Source organism: Candoia aspera, chromosome 2 (assembly GCF_035149785.1).
Source record: "Candoia aspera isolate rCanAsp1 chromosome 2, rCanAsp1.hap2, whole genome shotgun sequence".
Lineage (NCBI taxonomy): Eukaryota > Metazoa > Chordata > Lepidosauria > Squamata > Boidae > Candoia > Candoia aspera.
In genome coordinates, this window is record NC_086154.1 from 66,838,825 (window position 1) to 66,852,758 (window position 13,934).

The window sequence follows — 13,934 nt, forward strand, 5'->3', positions numbered from 1 at the left end:
TGCAGATGGGAAAATATGGGCTGAATCCAAAAGTGTCTGACCAGTTTGCAAGAAGTATGTTGAGGTGGTTTGGCCAGACAGAGGGACTGAATGAGAACTGGATTACAAAACAAATATGCAAAGGAAGAGGGAATGGATTGAGAGAAAAGAGAAAACCAAAAACATTGTGGTTGGATGGAACCAAGATCCTCAGAGAGAGAGAAGTAATGCATTTAAAGAACAAAAGGACATGTAAGGAGCAGCATGCAGACCTGGTGAAAACAAAGATAATTTGCAAGGATAGAAAATTACAAAAAGATATAGTGCATTCTTTTGGCATAAACTAGCTTTAGCTATGTTTTATTTTTCACCTCATGCCTTCAATTTCTTTGGCTTACTATTCCCTGTTCTGTTTCTGTATACTGCATAATGTTGCATACCCCAAAAGGTGGACATGCATGATACTCAATCCCCATTAGTTTCAAGCTTAGCATTCAAAAGAATGTGATGGCCTTATATTCAATCATTTTGCACTTCAAAAAAGCTTATTTTTTTAAGAAATGTATTTTGCTGCTGTTTTTAATTTTAGGGTAGATATGTCATTCTCAAATTATGATAAATTTTGGGATTTTCTGTGAGCAATTCAACATTACCTCAGCAGATTCATTGCAAACCTTGAAAATTGCCCTATAGGCCTCATTAATTTTATAATTCTAAGCTCCATAACAGAGGCTTTTGAGGCAGTTTTAAGAAATATAGAGGCCCAAATGCTCAAAGAAAGAGGCTCTGGTGGAGATCTTTTGACTCCATCTTCTCTGATATCAAATATATTCCCCTTTTCTTTGCTGGGATTCCTAACTACTTCATGCTAACAAATTATGGTGATACTTTTTTGCAGGATTGTTTCACTTCTAACAAAATTAAAGGTTCCATTTTAACTGGTCATGGTGCTTATGGCAAGTTGAAGGCATGCATTCTGTAGTAGGCTTTGCTGCATTTGAGATGACAAAGAGAACAGTTACAAACTGATTTGCAATATTGGTGTATTTGTCTGCTTTGGCTGCCCATATTCTATGCTGAAGTTCTGGACCCAGTTGGTTCCTTTGAAGATAAATAGTAGAAATGTCATATGCCTTCAAGTTGGACTTACTCCATAGGTGGTTTGTCCTGAATATGTGACTGGACCAAAATCACCCAGCTGGCTTTCTTGGCTAAGGTAAGACTGGAATTCAGGCTTCCATACTCCTAATCCAGCACCTTAACCACTAGACCACACTGGCTCTCCTAAATAGTAGAAAAGTCTTATATAAATATGCACATATTTATTTTGTGGATATGACTATGGTATTTCCTTGGGGACATGGGTGCAGACAATTTTGTTGGTGAATTCCTGTTCAGGAGTGCCATCTTTACGAGTTCCACACACCACATCTCAAAAGCAACTCCCCCTTTGTTCAATTATGTTTACTGGTTTGCTACGTGAAGCAAAGTTTCTTTCTAAATTTGAAAATTGGAAGCTTAATACAGAAATCTCACATTTTTCAAATTTCTCTCTGCTAGAGAAGAATTCTACTCAAAAGGCCAATAAAGCAAAAGGGATGTTTTTTTCTGATGAGATTTTAACTACAGTATCTGAAACGTGCAGTTAGAGAAACTGTGAAAGTTTCCCATGGAGATCATGACTTTATAGCCATTGAATTGGCCCAGTCAGAGGAATAATTTAAATTAATCCTTCACTCTGCAGCTTCTGTGTCTAAATGAACATGTAATACCATTTTGAAGACCTTAAGGCAGAATGTTTATTTGACTACCTCCCAACCCTTTTACTGTACCCTACGCTGAGATTTTTTTTTTATTGTCAGTGGCTCAGGAAGTAGGAATGTGAGGGGAAATTAGTTTTACTAAATTGAATCTAAATCCATCAGATCATTTCAAATGCTGGATCATAAGACATTTCAAATGGGGTTCCTTCACAGGTAGGACCCATGCCAGTAAGTCCCATTTCCCAAGTCAAATTCAATTCTCAATTACTACATACCCATGCACTTAGCCACAATGAAGGAATGCTGCTTCCTGGGAATTGTTTTAAACCTATAGCCTTTGGATCTCCTGATGGTCTTCCATCCAAGTACTAACCAAATCTGATCCTACTAAGACTTTGTGAGATCATTCAAGGTTCTGCTATTTCCTCACATACACACCCTTAAAACCGACCTGAGAGCTATGCCCAGGCAATCAATTCTGTGAAGCACTCTATAATTTGTAACTATTTCTTATTCTTATTCAAATCATTCTAATAATTGAATAGAGAGTAAAACTTCCTGCTACTTTTAGGCTATGCTGTGCTTTATCACATGAGTTTTTGTCTGCTTCTCTCAAAATCCCCCTGAAACAAATGCTCTTTGTGACTTATTTAAGGTGATAGCTATTCTCCAGTCGTTGTTATCAGAGTTCAATATTATCTTCCAAGTCTGAGAATATCTGAGCTCAGGGTTTAATGAGATCAATAGAAAAGAGTATCTGTAGCTCAGGGTTGAACTGTGGAGTCTTTGGTGGTCTCTGAGCTTGGTTGTTTGCTTGCAGACATTTTGTTGCCCGACTAGGCAAGTTACACTGAAGAAGCCACCTAGTCAGACAACAAAACATCTGCAAGCAAACAACCAAGCTCTGAGACCACCAAGACTCCACAATTTGATGAGCTTTTCCTGCATTCTGCAAACTTTTATCTTCAAATCTCCACAGAGCTTTTGTTTCTGAGAGAAGTGACTTTTTCTTAGCTGACTTGGAATGTTGAAAAATGCTCTATAAAGCTTTGTTAATAGTGGGATAAATTATAATTGCAGATTTTGGAGCAACATATGGAACTTAAAGGAGGCCTTGGGAATGCTCGGCATGTTGTTTAAAAAAAAGTCTGCCTGGTTGCCCCATTGGAGGATTTATGTATTTCTGAGTCATAATGCTTTCCAGAAAGAAATTCTATCCAATTTATCTGTGGTTGGGAGAATATGAACTGCCTTTACAGAAAAAGAAAAGGAGAGATAATTGTAATAACAAAACTTTACAAGAATACAGAGGGCATGGGAAATGAAAAGCTACAAAATTCTCTCCCCCCATATCCATGTACTGTATATCCATATCCAGAGACAGTTTAGGCATTGGACTAGGAATGGGGAGACCTGAGTTCTAGTCCTGCCTTAGGTATGGAAGTCAGCTGGGTGACTTTGTGCCCGGCACACTCAGCCCTAGGAAGAATGCCATAGCAAACCATTTCCAAAAACGTTGCTTAGACAACTGCATGGACTTGTCCAGGTAACTGCCAAGAGCCAAGACTGACTTAAAAGCACTGGAATCCTTCCAGATAATTCTACGTAATTAGAATTGTGTGTGGCTAAAACTGTTACCTGGTGAGATAATACTAGTACAGTAACACCAAGTGGATTCAGTGCTCCACAGGTGAGTGCTCATCCTCAGCCTCTTTCACTTCATCATTCCGCCAAGAAGCTTTTCCATGCTTCCCATTACTGTAACTCCTCACACTTCTGTGTCACTTTACATAATTCTTTTCACTGTTCTGAGCACCTTCTATTCCCCTTTTCTTACATCCACTTTTCATACATTATGTTGCGAGATTAATCTATCTTTTTATACTTTTTCATACAGCACTCATATTTTCTCTTCCTCCAGTCATTCTTTCACTTCTGTTCCTTTTATTCCTTTCCCCTGTCCATATTTTCCAGTATCCATTCTTGCTACTACCACAAAATTGTCTCACATCTCTCATCTATCTTGTATTCTTAAATGCTCTTAATCTTTCATCTTAAACAAATCAATCACATTTTTAGATTTATATTCATTCATTTGCCATGTGTACATACAAACAAGCATAATTAAACTACTTGTTCAAAACAGATTGACCTTTTTTCTAATCAGATACTCACAATTCACTGTTCTCATTCATTCTCAGGTCTTGAAACGACCAAATTATTTTTTCTGTGCAATCTTATTAAAGTCTCACCCGTCCAATCGTGTTTAACTAGCAAAATTTTCCCCTCACTATATTGCGTATATGCAAAATGTTGCACATTTCCCCCCAAAACTCACATGTTTTCTCCATTGTTCCCATTAATTGGAATGCAATATGTAACTAACAACCTATGGATTCCTACTTTCATCCATAACCTGTATAACATTACTTCAGGCTTTCTGATATTCAGTTTATCACTTTTGCTTCAATGAAATTTGCCAAGAGATGTTGATGATCAGCAGTATAACAAGTTTAATAAATAAACTTTCAGAGTATGAAACAGTCTCTTGTATGAATCTTTTTCTCCAAACTGCTACTTTCTTTGCATATGCATTTTTATGTATTGGTCAGGGAACAAATACCCCCTTTTAAAAGGAGTCTTTAGTGTTGGCCTTTGTTAATCTCCTTAATAAGAGAGAGCTACTTGGCATTTTTCCAGATTATTAGCAAATGCAGCGCACTGATTAAGTATATTTCAAGCAACTTCATGATTAAAAAAACCCTGATTCATTCAAACCTTAGTCACGAATCACTGGTCTGGTCCAAACAACATACTAAAGTGATTTGATGTTGGCTTTGAACAATGCATGACCCCAATCACTGTGTTTTTAAAATAAACTATGGTTAAACAAAGCATGGCTCAGCACAATCTGTAAACTCATCCCTGTGTTGAAAAGGCCTTCCCAAGGGTAACAGCAGTTATACCAATATAGTTGCAGTTTGGAAGATCCTTCAACTGGATGGCATCAGCTGCAGCTTTTTAAAAAGAGTGATCAGTGTATTTACATTGTGATAAATATCTGCAACTTTTTGTGATAAAAATGGTGAAAAGGATGCTGATACATCTTATGCGGAGAGGGCTGGTCCACAGAATCGCCGAGAATCGGACACGATTGAACCCATAGCATCATCTCATCACATCTTATAAAGAGAACAAAGCTGCTGGTATAGATTATAAATTAAACTTGCTATGGTAACCATGGATAGGATTTGGTTATACTGCAGAAGTGAAAATACTTTTTTTTTTCAGCCAAAAAAAAAAATCATGACAACTAACATCAGTATTAAGAAACTTTAAACTTCTCAGGTCATTGTTTCTAGAAGGAAGTAGGAAATGTGGGGAATCCCAAAACGAGATGCAAGGCCATATTAAAGTAAGCACTTCAAACACACATTCTACCAACAGAAACATTCTGGGGAAAAACTGTGTACACTGTTTTAGATGAAGATATATATACGTGTTTTGTGAAGTGAACATACATTGGGAATACACTGGCATTTTCCAAAACAGAACCACCTCCGTATAAACTTCAAATGTGATTGCGAGAGGATTTCCCCCCCTCTTCTCTAATGTACTTCCCTGTAGATAAAAAAATGGCATCATTAAGTTGGCATGAGGAAGGAACAGTCACAAGGTTCTCAGAATATGTGGAGCAATCTGACTGGGCACAGGCTTTTTTTAAAAAAATGTAGCTTTTGTATAATCACAGGTAACATACCTCATGATGGTTGAATACAATGCCTGTATCTTTTTCTACAGTTTGCAGAAGCCCAGCTTAAATCCTATAGTATTATCACCTCATTGCAAAGAGACTTCTCTGTTTTTTTAAAGGGTTACACAGAAATACAGCAGCGGAAGCCGTTCCTTCCACCAATATCCTTGCACTGGTGCCAACCTAGACCAATCACACAATTGTTCACACATAATGGGGAAGAGGAGATCAGGAAGTTTGACTGAGTGGGAGGTGGGTGGGCAAATAATTCTGGAAAAGGGGAAACCTGCTTCTTGCTCTAATGAAATGCTCTCTAATGTCAGAGGGCAAAAAGTATGACATCCTTCAAAGAAAAACAATAGCCTTTGCTGCGTGGGAAGAAAGTAACTTTGCTTGGATTTCCACATGAAACAACTCTGTAATCTCCCAGGGTTAAATAAGAGAGAGAGAGATTCTGCAGCATTAAAAGGCATGAAATAAACACTCAACATGAGAGCTAAGGGAAGGAGGATGGGTGGGCTTGGGTGACAAGGAATCAGGAACAAACATTTTCTTTTTTTAAAAAATAAATGTTATTAAAAGTTTTAAAGAAAACATAAAAACTAACACCAACTAATAGAAAATAGAGAGAACAAAAAGAAAAGGAAAAGGAAAATACAAAAGGGCAGTGAGAAAGAATAAAAAGAAATAGAAGCAGCTTCCAGTTTTCTCTGCAGCAAATATAAGTATGATTACAAAATTATCTTACTTTATGATTACAAAAAAAGCTCACTTTTTATCCACTATATTATCCATTTTTTTTCTAATCATCAAAACCACAAGTCATAAGTCTTTTTTTTTCCCCGTTCCATGCAAAAAGTCCATAAGGGGGGACAAATATTTTCTAAGAGGCGAACTATCAGTCATGCAGCTAAAGTACTCCCAGTGGCAGACTCAGCAGCAAGAGGACAGAGCAGCAGTGAAACACCCTCTGTTTCACTTGCAGCATCAAACTGTGCTCTCCGTGTGTGGAGTTCTCTGCAAAGGATCCATGACTCAAAGGGAACTATAAGCCCATAGGAGCGAAGAACTTGAAGCAAACACACGGATCGGAGGCAGAGAGCCACTCAGTCCGACTCCACCAATTCCAGCAGTGAGAGCTCTTATCGCTCACGTCTCTACTGGGGCGGCAGCAACACAGCTGCTACTAAGAAGCAACAGATGGCACAATGAACAGTTTAAGGGTGGTACTGGGCCAATTCACATCCTTAGATGCACTGAAGTACTGCACTTTTTTTTTTTTTTAATTTTCAATCGTGTCCAATCCTTGGCAACTGCCTGGATTAGTCCCTGCAGTTTTCTTGGCAAGATTTTTCAGAAGTGCATTGCCCTTGCCTTCTTCCTAGGGCTGAGAGAGATGGTAACTGGCCGAGGGTCACCCAGCCGGCTTCCATGCCTAAGGCGGGACCAGAACTCACAGTCTCCCCGTTCCTAGCTTGTTGCCTTAACCACCAGACCAAAGTGGCTCTACTGTACTTACAGGGAGGCATCAATGAATGTGGATATGCTCACAATGCGTCCAATACACGGTATTATGCATAGTGTCTGTTTCTATGCCCTGCACTAGAAATAGTCATCTGTGGTCCCAGAAGCCCTGTTTCTTTCAACCTCCTCCAACTGGCAAATGTGGTGATGTAACTGGTGAAAATTGGTAGTGGTTTCCCATTTTAAGGTGAGAAGTGCATATGCTACATTGACATGCCCTAAAACAGAATCAGTGTAGGGAAAAAATACACCCATGAACATATGATCCAACCCCAACCCTAAGAAATTCCAGTCCTGCCCAAGAGAGATTTGCCCCCTACCCCAATCCAGCAATTGTGGCTCTAGGCCACCAAAGTATGGCCCTGCCTAAAAATGGAAAAAAAACAAAAACATTACCATACATTAAACTCTACTTTTCTTTTTGCAGTAAGGTAAAGGAAAGCTGGGAAAAGCTTGTTTAATGTAACTCCCCCCTCCAACAACACACACTGATATACCTGAACACTTATTTTGCAGATAAAGGTGACATAAATTCTTCAGGTGGATCATAACCTCTGGCGATTTCATAGACACAGAAGCAGCAGTATTGAAATAATTTGCCTCCTGGATTTTTTTTCCAGTTTCCCAGTCATATTCCATATTTTGGTTGACATCCTCAGACTGGTTTAAATTTGATAGAGAATGTAATAACTGCATTAAAAGTTTGTTTGAAACAATAACAAAACTAATTCAGCCAGAGCAAAGTGGTTGATGCTATCTAATAACAACTTTATTAAAAACTTCCTACAACACTGTGGGATAATGATTAATCATAACATATAAATAATTTCAGATGTTCAGAAATGAAGTGCAGCAACAGCTGTGATTTGTACTTGAAACAAAGGAAGAGAATAATTAAAAATAAACTCTAAAACCACATTCTCAAAGAATACAATCATTGAAAAAACAGATCTGAAAGCAATTTTTGCTGGGACAATTGAAAGACTATTTTTACAACTCTTACCTTACCTTAAAATTGCAACACTTTACATATTTTCTTGGAAGTAAGGTTCACCAAACTCACTAGAATTTTATTCTTAGTCTTTATAGGACTGCATAGCCAAATTAGTTATCTTTGGACATTTGCTAAACATAGTTAACAGATCTTCAGGCCATATTTGGATTTATAGATGGAAGTGACTGAAATCAACAGGCCAGCAAGTCTTTAATGATAATGCAAATTTTTGTCTGTGTCCGAACAGATGTGCTTCTTGAAATATGAAAACATTTTTGCTCACACTGTTCACGTTTGGGATAACTTAAATCAGTCATAGCAAATTGTGTGGAATGTGAAGTTCTCTGCACATCTTACCATACAGAGACTGCATTACATTAAAACAGAAAGCAGATTTGTAAGGTAGCACTGTAATTTGTATCATACTGCATGTCATGGAAGATATTTATGTCTGCCAGAATGTGACACATGCTTTGTCACTTGCCTCCCCTGCCCCACCCACAGCAAATACACCTGGAAGTCACCCATCTCCACTCCAGGTTATCTATCTTGCCCAGATTATGGTTAGACACGAGGAAAGATTTCTTTCTCCTCAGGCACAGAACACTGGAGAGCGTTTTACTCCCATTCATTATTTACTTCCAACTAAACCTCATTAACATTACTGAGGCTTTCGAACTTAGTTGTTGGAGAAGACTCCTGAGAATACCACGGATAGCTAAGAAAGCAAACAAATGGATCACCGAACAAATCAACCCAGAGTTCTCACTTGAGGCACACATGACCAGACTCAAATTTTCATACTTTGATCCCGTTATGCAAAAGACCCAGCTTTCTGAAGAAGGCTCTAACACTGGGAAAGAGGGAAGGAAAGAGGACGACCAGCAGCAAGGTGGATAGCTTCGATTACAGCAGTGGTGGGTGCACCGTCGGAAGACCTGAAGGACCAGATCGTGGACTGATCGTCTGGAGAACATCTATGTGGTCGCTAAGAGTTATACCAACTGATGGCACATAATCAACCAAACCTCATTACATTACATACCAAACAAGTCACTTAAATGGAATAAGCTCCCGTAAAGCCATTCGGGCTTCGTTCCGGATAGGTCCTTATGAGCTCTATTACGAGTTGCTTACAACATCGTCGTCTTCCACAAGCAGCTACACCATCCTCCCTTACTCGAGCGACTGCACCATTCAGTAGCGTGTCTTTCTTCTTAGTAAAGGAGGCTGGAATGAAGACGCTTGGAAACCCCGCAAAGGCCGGCGGGGATCACGGGTTATGCCTGCCTGAAGATAAGGTTACCGGATTGGCAACACGGAACAGCTTTCGTGGGATCGTGGCTGCCAGGGACTGCCCGGGGAACCGTTCGAGGAGGAAAGCGCCGCGCTCCCCAGAAGAGGGCGGCCCTCTGCCACTCGCCTCCCGTCACGGCGTAGCCGGCCACTTTGTCTCGATGGCTCCGGGGCGCATGCGCTCTTCGCTGCTAGGACAGGGGGCGGAGGAGGCTGCCTGATCCTGGCGGTTGTTGGCGGAGTGGAAAGCGCGCAACGCAGGAACGCGCGGGGGCTCCGGCCGCCCGTTAATGGGGAAGGGTAGCTTGCTTGGGGTCGGCTTTGGGGCTCTTAGCGGGTAGGCGGCGGCGATGCTGCCGTGGAGGGGCGATCGGTTGCAGCCACGCCAGCGCAGGCCGGGCATGGTGCCGTAGCGGCTGTTGGAGGAATTGCGCCGAGGCGGAGGAGGAAGGAAGGCGGGAGCAGACGGGCAAAGCAACCAGGAACCCCCTCTCCGGCCCCGGCTGGGGTGAAGACCAGTCGCAGGGCCAGGTGATTACATTGATCCGCACGAGCCAGCAGGATCCCGATCCTTTCTGGAGCCGCGTGCCCCGCGCCTCTCTCGCGGCAGGTTCTTTCTTACAGCCCCTTGCCTCTGTTTCTTCTGTACCCTTCCCTGGATTTTATCCATCTCGGCGTTGTCCTTCTTAGACCCCGATCTTTCTCCACCTCCGTAGTCCTAGTGCCTGCCAAGTTGGCTGACCTTCCCCGCTCCCCGGCCCGCAGATCGCCAGCCCTCCCTCTGCAGCGAGGGCCTTCTGCGCCCCCTCCCCGTCAAACTCCCTGCTTTACCAGTAAATTGGTGGCCTCGAAAAGGCCCAGGAAAACCCTTTATTGCTCTTGGAATGTTGCGCCCTTACAATTCCATCCTCCCTCCGTTTAAGAAGGGGAGGGAAACCTTTTAATAGGTCTCCCACCCCCACCGGGAACGCCGATTGGTATAGGAAAACCCCTTCGGCCCTTTCCTGCTAGGCAGGCAGAGTCGACCGCCTTCTATTGGCAGCTAGCTGTGCTGGGGTTACTAGAGTTCAAACGCTGCTGAGTTCAAACGCTGCTGAGCTTACCCGGGGCCCGAGGCGAGGGGGGCATTCCGTAACACAACTGGTAAATATTGGGAGTTGTGACATTGCACTCAGCGTCCGAGGCAGAGAACGGGGAGATTCCTCGACTCTACACGGAAGTGAGGAGGGGGAGACCGCGGGGCCTGGGAAGACTTCGGTTTCTAAGGAACAGGTTGGATTTGTGTGATGAGAGCCGTCCATAAGGTTGACTTGGGGGGGGGGGGTCTTTCATTATACATCACTTGTGGTACTCTGCTTCCTTAAAGGGATTTGGTCTGATTACTGTCTGGTTTTGCCTAGAGCAAGAGATGAATGATAAAAACACTAGAACTGAAATCTGAAAGTTGATGAAGGAAATAAAAGCCTTATCAAAGTCAGCCAAGGTTCCAGATCATGCGGCAAGGACGAAAGGCTTCCATTTGTTGATGAACCACCATTGTTGGGGTTTCTGATCAGAAAATTCCCTTCCTGTAAAACTTCCCTATTTGCCAAAAATCCACAAAGAAGTAGAGAAGTACAATTATATAGAAAGCAAATGCTTATGGAAAAAATTGCTTTGTTGGAGAGGCTCTGCCTGCTGCTATTGCTCATCAAGAGATCAAATTCAGTTAAGCACTTCTCCAAAATTAAAACCTAATTATCTTTAAAGAAAATTTTCCATTTGGGACCATTCAGTTCAGTTTACTGAGTTTATGCTGAGGGATAGTTATTGGAAAGCTGTCTTCAAATTAGGTATTGCCTCTTCTCCTGGAAAGGACCAAATCATGTGCTAATGAGTGAGTTGAACTGGTTTGAAGGAAAAGTTGATGTTAAAGATAATTCCATGGGCTATTGTGTTAGAAAATACAAGGAAGTGCTACTTGGTGGGTTTTGCTGTCATTCAAATTTGTTTTAATTGAAGTAGACTTTGGAACAGAATTTAAAACAGACTGGTGATTCTTCTAGATGTGATATTGGGTTTGCTTTTTTTATTTTTACAGTTGTGTTTGACACTATCAGCATGAAGGTAAACATTTCCCCCATTTTCTCTTCTAATTTATAGTTAGCATGTGTTAGTTCCCCCCTTTTTTAATTTTAGGTGTGCAAAACTGCAATTTTATGTAGACTTTGTTGGATATAAACCCACTGAAAACAGCAGGATGTACTATAAAAGTGTGAGCTGCAGATGACACCATCAACTTATTTGTGTGTAACCATTGTTACTTAAATTTAGAGGGTATGAGCAAAAGTAATATGGCAACCATGGCTTACCATATAATTGTTTGCCATTTTTGTTTATTTATTGCATTTATAATCTGGCTTTTTCTGAAATCTCTAGGCCAATGCATGAGGGCCTTCTCTAAATTTATTTCACATCAACCACCCTGTGAGGTAGGCTGACCTAAGAGAGAGAGAATGACTAGCCTAAAGTCATTTGGTGAGCCTCATGGTTGAGTAGAGATTTGAATCTAGGTTTCCTCTTCTCATGTGTAAGCTTCTTTAATAAATTAAAACACTAATTTGTGTTTGTAATTGTGGTTGGTGGTATGACCACTAGTTTGCTTGAGTCTCAAAAGCAAGGAGCTCTGATAGCTTGTACTGTAGTTATTTTATTGCCTGGAATGCTAGCTTGCAAAGGCCCTGTGTTGTAACAATAGTGTAACAACCAGGAATTTCCCAGCTGCAGCTGTTCTTAAAGTAGTGGGGAAGTTCCTTCTTTGCTGCAATTCTACTTCTTTGGTAGCTGTTTGGGGCATAAAAGCTACAGCCAGTAACCCAGCTTGACTGTGATGTGTGGTGGAAATAAAATTCTGTCTCTCAAGAGACAGGTCTATGTGTGTCATAACCATGTCTGATATTTTTTTATATTGCAGTTCAAAATAAGGGCTTGGTTCATACCATACTAATCCATGGTTTGCTGAATAAACTGTAACTGGTTGACTTCACTCTTTGTGCTAAGCCAGAGACCATGTTTTAGAAATCACAGGGGCTGGTTTCTCACAGCTTGACGATTTAGCGCAATTTGTGAATCTTTTGAAAAGCAAGCTGATCACCTTCCACTGTTTTGGTCTACAGCTGTCATCCTTTGTCATTGCCCATGTTTTCTAATGTTAATAGTTACTGACATTCTGAGCATTTGAGGGCACCAGATTGCTATGTAGTTGCTGAAAATAATACCAGAAATGAGGTGAACCATGGACATATTTGAACAGCAACAAGAAAGTCCCACCTCCACTTCGAAGGTACTGTATTGAACAAAATCTTATTACAGTTTCCTTCAACTCCTTACATCTGTGGGGAAGAAGAACTGTAGCTAAACTAAGTAAGGTCCCAGACAGAATTTGTCTGTGCTGAGGAAACACTGAATTGCCTTTCTTATATGTTACAGTCTGCTTTAAGAAAGCACACCCAGCATACCTTTCCTTGCCTTTCAATTAGTCTTTTGGTAGTTCAGATATTAGAAGTATAACTCAAGTTTTAAATTCTGGCTTTCTTTTGAACTAATCTGCTGGTTGGTACAGTTGTGCATTGTTGGAGGTTAAATGCCTGATTTTTTCTAAGCTGCAGAATCATGAGAGGTTATCAGGTGTCCTTGAGTTAGATGGCAAAAATGACTGAGAGCACTATTCAATACATGCTATGTTTACTATGCAGTTTTTGAATCTCTAGGATGAATGAATTCAAGGCATTCCTACTGTTACTTTAGAGAAGTGGCTTCTCTGGAATTCTGTAAAGTTTTTCTTTTCAGGATCAAAACCATATCATACAATTTAGTAAGTCAGCACTTTGCCATTTTGCTGCTGAAACTCCCTGAAACTTACTCATTTCTGCAGCCAGTATCACCAACCTGAATTATGTTTTAGAAATAGCACAGCTGTAATTTTGGATGTATAAAAAAGGAACCTAGTTCTGTTATTTGAACTATACACATTTTGTTTAATTATTTTGTGTTTATAGCAGGTTTAGAACAACAGCTTAGTCTTACTAGTTGGTGAGTACCAGAGATGATGTTCTATAATCTTTGCTAAACAAAATATTCCACCCTGAAATAAATACGGATGTGGATTTGCTGCAGAGCTGACTGTATGATTAGTCAGTGGCAGCAGGTACTGAGAGGTGGCAACAAAACTAGAAAAGGTGATGTATGATGGGCTGGCTAGGCTTTCCCAATCTGGACACTCTCCAGAGTTCTAGCAGGAGTCATGCTGTTTGGGAATACTGAAGGTTGAAGTTCACACATTTTATTCCATTAATTAAATAACTGAGGGGCATTCAGGTTGAGGAACCTTGTCCTAGGCTACTTTACCAGTATGCTGAAATACGCCTCTCAAGTGGGAGTCCTAAAGAAAGATTTAGTTTCCAGATCTTTTAGCTTTTGCACGAACACAGGAAGGGGGCATCATCTTGACCTTTGCTTCAGCCAGTAGATGTTATTGGACTGGCTTTAACATACTAAAATCATGTAGCAACCAACTTTGGAAGAAGGTACTTAATTCCCCAGACCAGTCTAGAAAACTCTGGACATTGCCTTTCTCATGTTAATT

General features: G+C 40.7%; 1 protein-coding gene across 1 annotated transcript in view; it reads left to right on the top strand.

The window, feature by feature from the left end:
• Positions 1-9,497: 9,497 nt before the first annotated feature.
• Positions 9,498-13,934, top strand: part of RNF145 (ring finger protein 145) — an 80,417-nt gene continuing 75,980 nt past the window's right edge. Inside the window, exon 1 of the mRNA XM_063292123.1 lies at positions 9,498-9,841. The gene's annotated coding sequence lies outside the window, so the exon portion shown is untranslated. The remainder of the gene's footprint in view (positions 9,842-13,934) is intronic.